This window comes from Condylostylus longicornis, unplaced genomic scaffold (genome assembly GCF_029603195.1).
Source record: "Condylostylus longicornis isolate FDR11 unplaced genomic scaffold, ASM2960319v2 ptg000038l, whole genome shotgun sequence".
Taxonomy (NCBI): Eukaryota; Metazoa; Arthropoda; class Insecta; order Diptera; family Dolichopodidae; genus Condylostylus; species Condylostylus longicornis.
Window position 1 is genome coordinate 13,956,035 of NW_026578007.1, and position 8,473 is coordinate 13,964,507.

Below are 8,473 nucleotides of genomic sequence, written 5' to 3' on the forward strand. Positions count from 1 at the left end.
TTACAAAATGAAACCTCTTTATATATACATCTATAATATATGTACATGATTATTATATATATTAATGTAATTATATATATAAAATTTATAATTAAGTTTCTTTAGAAAATTATTATAGAAAACATTAATTTAAAGGACATAAAATTATTTTATATATGTATATATATATCTATATATATACATACATAGGTAATAATTTTGTATTATGAATGCGGTAGCATATGGTCTTGATAATAATTTTATTAATTTATTAATCGCATTAGGTTATGAATATTTTTAAAAAGGTAAAATTATTATTTATATACATTATTATATAAGCATAATGGTGTGGTATTAAAGTAGAAGCACCTATATAAATATTATCTATATAAATAGTTATACAATATTATAAGTATAGATGACTATTTTTATAATAAATAATAAAAGAAGGAATTAATAAAGAAACAATAAAATGATTAAAAATAAAAAAGTTACTGTCATTATTTATTGATATTCAAAAAATTACAATAATTACAAATGAATTTTAAATTGAAACAAAATAATAATAATAACAATAATAGGATTATTGTATTTATGTTTTTTGAATTAATATACATATATATATAAACCTATATTATGTAATAATTATTACCTTATGTACATATATTGTATTATATAGTTAATTTTAAAGAATTAAAAGCTAAGCAGAAAATTTAAAAAAAAAATGGAAAAATTTTGGAGTTGAAATTTTTTCTATAGATTACAATAATGAGCGGTTACTAATGAGTTCAATTGTAAAGAGCCATAAAATAATATATAGAATGTGTCTGAAAGTATTTGAAATTTTGAAATACCACTAATACTGAGGCGGCTATGAAACATTGTATTTGAAATATATAACATTTTTTCTATGCATAGTGTTGGAAACTCTGTGATTTTCCTGAAATATGACGTTAAAATAAATTTCGGCTATTATCCGACTCCTGACAATTAATAGTTTGATTTCAAATATATTTTAAAAAATAATTATTAATAAATAATATTAGATATATGGGCTCTGTTTATTGGTTTATAAAATTTTTATACATTTCCTTTTATTTTAAGCAAATGAAAGAATATTAGTTTTTATGTGTTTTTTTTTTACCCTTTCCGGGAACCGAGGCCCTTAGGTCTTTCTCACGTCAATCCATGGATCTTTTGTGATTCCAATCCCCATTAACATTAGGCCTATATCTAGGCCTCTGAGTAACTGCAGTATAGCAGCCACATGAAGCTGCGAGAGTTACAAAGCCCCCCACCATGATTAATATATATAAATAAGTAATCCATAGTTTCGTCCTTTTCCAGACATAAACGGCAGACTCCGTTCCCTACCCTGTCCATCCTTTTCAAATGGACCTAACGTTCCATTAAAACGTGGCGAGGTTCAAAAAGACCGAATTTCACGTAAAATACCCAGAAACATAACAAGTAAAATCAGAGCACAATTATTTTGTTTGTATATTTTCTTTAAAGAATATCACCGAATCTTGCAAACCCTGTCAAATAAATATTTAATCAAAAATTTATAAAAATGTAGTGTGAAAATTATTTTTATGTTTGTAATATAATAAAAGAAATTTTTTTCAATTTATGCAAATCATCATGATACTTGAAAATTTTCGTATTTAAAAGGATATTCAATAAAAAATAAATAGTTTTCATATGGGTCCTTTAATTTAATTTACAAATTAATAATTAGAAAGTCATCATTTAATTTTTTTTTTTTTGAAGCAATTGAAAAAAAGCAACATGTGTCTCTGAGTATTTAAAGGCGAAATTAGACCTTTCTTATATCAGAAAGGATTAAATATAAGGATAAAATATATAAGTTGATTTATGATTTTAAACTGATTACTATTTCATTTGTAATGAGAATTGGTTCGAAATTAATGACGATATTTTGGTAAATTTTAAGCTGGAAACGCTTTTTGTGTTTCAAAATTTTTATTTTGACATCGAGATGACCCAATTAATTTTGCTAAAATTTTATTTTATTATATCAAAAAATTGGTTCAGTACGAGCATTTACTACAAATAAAATTGTCATCATTTAAATATGGGAAGCAAAGGAAAAGGGAAAGGAGAAGGGAAAGGGGAAGAGAATAGGAAATGGTTAGGAAAAATAATTCAAGTAGTATAATTGTATTAATATCAATATGCAAAAATTAAACAAACAAAACCAAAAGCATTACACTGCTGCACGTCAAGTTATGTAATAGAAAGAGTCACATAAACTGAGAATAAATTAAACCAAATCAATGCTATAATGTGGTTTTCAGCACCCTCTTACTTATACGAGTATAATTCGTACAAAAACTAGACAAATAAAATATGATTTCGCGCAACATACACATCATTGGCAAATGCATTCCATAGTCCACACTATGATGTGGAATTTTAAAAATTTCTGGCCACCTTAACTTATTGGAATTCTCCCTATAAAACAAGTTCAATCCAATAACAAAGACGCTAATCGCTGTATAAGATCAGCTTGAAATTTGTAACACCTAGATAATTTTGTTTTGTTAATTTACCTATAAGACCCTATACACTCGTTTTTTATACCCTGCACTTCGTGAAGGGTATATTAACTTTGGTATGGAGTTTGTAACTACTTGAAGGAGTCATCTGCGGTATGGACATATATATATATATTCTTGCTCAGTGTAAAATTCTGCGTCGATTTAGACATGTCCGTCTGTCCGTTCGTCCGCCCGTCCGTCCGATCGCACGATAACTCAAAAACGAATAATGCAATCGACACCAAACTTTCACAAGTTTTTTATTTTGTGCCAAGGACGAGCCCTATTGTTATTGGACTAATTCGGACAACGGGTTCGGGTAGCTGCCATACAACTCAAAGAGTTTATTTTAAATATTTCAAAAACTAATAAAGCTATAAATATAAAATTTTGTATACGTGTGTCCAATTATATTCTACATATACTTTAAAAATTATAATGGGATAGCTGCACCGGTTCGGGTGGCTGCCATACAACTCCAACAGCAAATTTTTTATATTCGGAAAAATAATAAAGTCAGATTCATGAAACTAAGCGGTCATGTGTCCAATTATAGGTCAAATATATTTCTGAAGTTTTAGAGGAATTGCTTGACAGGTTCGGGTACCTGCCATACAACTCCAGAAGCTAATTTTAAATATTTGGAAAAATAATAAAGTCAGATTCATGAAACTTGGCAGTTGTGTGTCGAGTTATAGGTCAGATATATTTCTGAAGTTTTGGCTGAATTGCTCTACAGCTACGAGTAACTCCCATACAAGTCCAAAAGTTTAAATATTTGGAAAAATAAAGTCAGATTCATGAAACTTGGCAGTTGTGTGTCCAGTTATAAATCAGACATATCCGTGAAATTTCTATAGAATGGTTTCAGAGGTTTGAGTAATTGCTATACAACAACGAAAGGTGCAGGGTATAATTCAATCGGTTTATACCGACTGAAACGTTTTTACTTGTTATTGATTAATTTATAAAAGACGTAAAATTATTAATAAAATAATAACAAAAATTATAGCTTCCGTTAATTTAATCCGCTTATATAGTATTTAGTAATGCATGAATTCTTTAAGAAGTTATTATCAAAATACAATAATAATTGTGTATTTGTGCTGTTACCCGTTTAATATTAACATTATTGTAAATTAAAAATTCAATATTTTGTAAACTGTATAGCATATTAAATATCATGTAAGACTCTATTACAATATGGGTTTAACAGTCGTACGTATATGTAGAAAATTTAACAAGAATTTAATGAATATCTGACGACTGACATAATAACACTATTAATTTATAAGTTTTGTAAATATTGTCTTAATTTATATATTTACCTTCAATATTTTTCAATATAATTGTTGTTGATTTTAGTATGGTATTTGAGTTTTTTTTTTCTCAAATTTTCAATATTAAATGTCATAATTTTGTAATATCATTTTACATTTTATTGAAAATTTATTATTATATTTGAATATGAATTTGAAGAGCATACCTTTTAAATGGGACTTATTAAATGTTGTACGTATATAAATTAAAAGGTTTAGCTGTTAAACTCTTTATGTATGTCATATAGAAATATTTATGTTGAAATTGTTGGTTTTTGGGATTCATTAGAAATGATAGTTTCGTCATCATCAATTTTACATATTGATGATTTTAACAACACCCATTTAATCTCGTTTAAGCTTTATAGTTTTGGAATAGTTTGTGTCAATTGTTATAATTCTGGAGTAATAAATAGAAAATATTAGATGGCAAATTTTAGGTAGATTAATGTTATTTTCTTGTTCAGTATATCATTTAATTAATTGAATAATAATTGAATGAAATTCAAATTTTTAGGGCTATATTAATTAATTCTAAATAGGTTTCTGTAATTGAAATAATCAAAGAATAAGAATTCTTTGATTTGTGAATGATGCCGAAAAATGTTGAATTTCTGGCATTTATAGTATTTGAAGGTCTATCTATAAGAAGAAACTTGTAGAGTATAATTAAAATTACAGAATAAATTCAAATTATTATTTATAATTCAATGATAATATTTATATAAAAAAATAAAATATAATGCAATTTTAGTAAATAAAATTTAAAAATTATAGCGATTTCATAAAACACATTTTGTTCCCTAACATACTCATAGACATTACACATAGGCTACCACTCATTACACATAGGCTCGTTGTGGTACATGATACTTATTCACTAATTTGTAATTTTATAATTTTATACAAAATATGTTGGTAGTCTAATATGAACTCCAATTAATTTGTAATCTTGAGACCAAATATTGTTTTAATTACCGACAAAGTTTTAGATAATAAAGGCTATGTGAATTAATTAAAAAGTATATATAAATGTGTATGCTTGTTAGAAAGTATACCGTATCAAATGAAATTTAATGCCATTTTAATGAAATTTAGAGCAATACTATTGAATTCAATACTATTATTTAGAATTAGTAATATTTAAGATTTATTAGTATAAGAGTTATAAGTATGTATAAGATAAATGCAATATCAATTACTGGCTATGGTGTTCCTAATAGACTATTGTTTATTGAATTCAATTTTATATACTATTTTACTGAATTTGCTGTGATATCATCCTCCAGCTTAGTTTTCAAATGGATTTTCATTTTACAGTAATTTTTTACTGTATTTTATAAAAATTGTTTTTATTTATTTTAAATTTTCTCTATTTTGAAGCAATAAGTTACATAATTTATTCGATATAGCAATGATCACTTTAAAAATTGACTTTAAATGTGACATCAAAATTTAAAATTTATTTCATTTCAGTCTTAAAACCTGTTATAATAAAATGGCAGTACTAAGATACAACTATAAATTTCCCAAATTTTTGGGGAAAAAACGTGCTCTATTCAAATACAATTTCATAAAAGTTTCCCATTCTAATACAGGATATCCAGTACATAATATTAAAATATCCTGGTATTAAAAATAATTGGTAAGAGTATAATTTCTACCTTACAAATAAAAAATTTTAATATCCAATAATAATAATAATTTAGAATAAAAAATTGTTTAAAATATTTCCCCCCATTTCCGCTTCATATACTTAATCTTATAACTTTATTTAAAAAACTTTTCCCCGAAAAATATGTGATTGAAGTTGTCACAAAAAATATTTAAGAACAAACAACAAGTTTAAAGATAAATTTTAAATTGACTTTTAAATTCACTTTTATTTTTTTTATTATGAGTTCAAATTTAAATAAAAAATATTTCAAAAAAACATCTTGGCACATTAAATCCTTCTCTATATGTAGGACCATAAGCTTTCCTTCCAAGTTTAAAAGTTTCATTTTTTTTTCTTTTTGGAAAAACCATTTGAATTACCTATACGAAAAATTTAAATTTTCTTTTTATTATTTTTTTTATAAAAAAAAACTTATATAAATCGTAAAATATGATAAATAACTCAAATTTTCATAAAAATACTATATCCTTACCAAATTGTTTACCAAATTGTCCTTAAAAAACAAAAAGAAAAAAATCGAATTTCAAAATTTTAGAAATATTTCATTTTTCTTTATTTTCATTTTTCGATAATTTATTATACTGACACACTTTTACATTTGATTATAATATTATCGATTGACCTAGGTAAACATATATACATATAGGAATATTATAAATATATATATACATATATTAAATTTATATACTTATATAATCACACAATTATTGAATTGCCGGCAGTCTGTATACCGCTGGCTGAATACTTAATTATCCAATGCGCCATTCCAAACATTTTCAATTTTTGTATAGTTAAGTATTCAGCAGTCGATATGCACCTTGTGACACCAAAACATGTGACTCTTCACACATGTCTCCTTATAAATATTTAAATTTAGACTTGAGATTTAATGACTGTGAAACTGGCGCCCGCACAGTGATTCCAAATATTAATTTTCATAACTGGTAAGCGATTAATTTCATTATAATACGATATTGTCAGTTTGAAATTTTGAATTATTTTTTTTTTCTTGGGTGAGAGTATTTAGAATCTCTTGTTTATTCAGATAAGTCGGCATTTTCTGGAGATTTTCAATTTTAAAGCAGTATTAAAAGTTCTTCTTTTTAACGTTTTGGCAATTAATTTGCTTAAAAATGGATTATTCGAACGGACAATCCAAAACGTTGTAGGTTACCACATTAATACTGTATATGAATTTCTGTTTTTTTTTTTGAAAATTCAAAACTAAATGCTATGCTCTTCATTTTGCTAACATTTTCAATACAAAATACCGAACTTTATATTGCACATACAATGTAATTTTGATTTTGTTAATTATTAGAGACTACGTTTCGTTTTAGTAGAGAATCGTTCAACATTTTGCTGCTGTTATGAGATAGTTAAAATAATGTTACTGCATTCCGAAATATTCTATTTATTGTCTGGAATAGTATATTTTGCCAGTAATATGAAAATCGAAATACCATCTATCTATACGCTTATATTGTGAACAGTTTTTTTTTTCTTTCGAAACATGATGGATGAATGCGATGATGAACTAATGTATGAGTACATTTTTCAAATATCACGAAATTCAACCCCATGTTTTCTTTTACTTTCTATTTTTTTTTTTTCATGTTCTACTTTCCGTATACTACCCCCCCCCCCCTCCCGGGCCATTACAGTATAGTTTTCCCTTCTCTTTTTTTATTTCTCTACCATTATCATTAAATGGTGTGGTTGATTTGTCTTTCGTTTTTGGTTCGTCTTTTTTTTTATTTATTTTTTGTTTTCATATTATTGTTATTCTGTTTTGTACTTTTGTTACTTGATGGCGTGCAAGCCTTTAACATTTATTATGTCACTTAATATCAATAATAATTTATAAAAAAAAAAATAGGGAAAAATATTCTTCTTTTAAGTTAGAAGGAGGCGGGGAGGACGGTAAAAAAGAACAGAAATAACAGAACAAAAAATGAATATCTAGTTAAGAATAGAAGAAAAAAAAAAACTATGAGAAAATCATAAGAGAAAAAAAAAAGAGAAAAACTTTGGCAAAAGTTTCAAGTGTACTTTTCTTCTTGTTATTTTAAACTGAAAATGTTGAAACAAAAAAAAAATTTTTTTTTTCAATTGTATCTTAATGGTAGAAAATGAGTATATACAAGTGCCAAAAAAAACTTTACCAAAATATTTAACTTAATAAGTAAAAAGAAAAATTGTTTTTAATATTTTTTCTTGTTCACTCTCTCTCTCTCGCTCAAAGTTTAAAATGAAAAAAAATTGACGAGGAAAAATGTATAGTTGATTTGGTGGACTATAGGGTACACCCACTGTAATTATTAAAATAATTGAAGTTATAAAGTAGATTTTTTAATCAAAAGGAATTAATGTAGTCCAAGGATGACAGACAAAAGAGTAGCTAAATGAGGTATTATAAAAGATTGGTTAGAAATGAATTTGGATGTAATAGAGCAGTGACATGTGCTGCGGCGTCTAAACATTTATGCAATAAAGTTCGTGAGATGGATGAGGAAATTTCAAAATTTTATTAATTAATTACTTTCATGTTGAAGGTAAAGTGGAATTTCTTGTGTTGGTTTTAAGACTTATAATAACTGCCATTCAGTAATGTTAAGATTGTAGTTCAACTGCTTCTTTTATTTTTCAAAATATAAGAACATATGAGGGTCTCAGAGGTAGAAAAAAAATTTTTATGTTTTGCTGCAATCGGTTATGTACATCTTCTAAAATTTGTGATATTAGTTTCCAGTTTTGAAATAACTTTTTTCCTATTTATTTTTCACAAAAGTACTTTTGCTTTTGTAAAAATTTTCTAATTTTTCAAAAGAAAAGTGGCATAAACCACATTGTGGCTTACGCCACTCTGCTTCTGAGCCCCTCATATACGAAAATAAAATTATAATACCAAATAAGTTTTTATAATTTTAAAG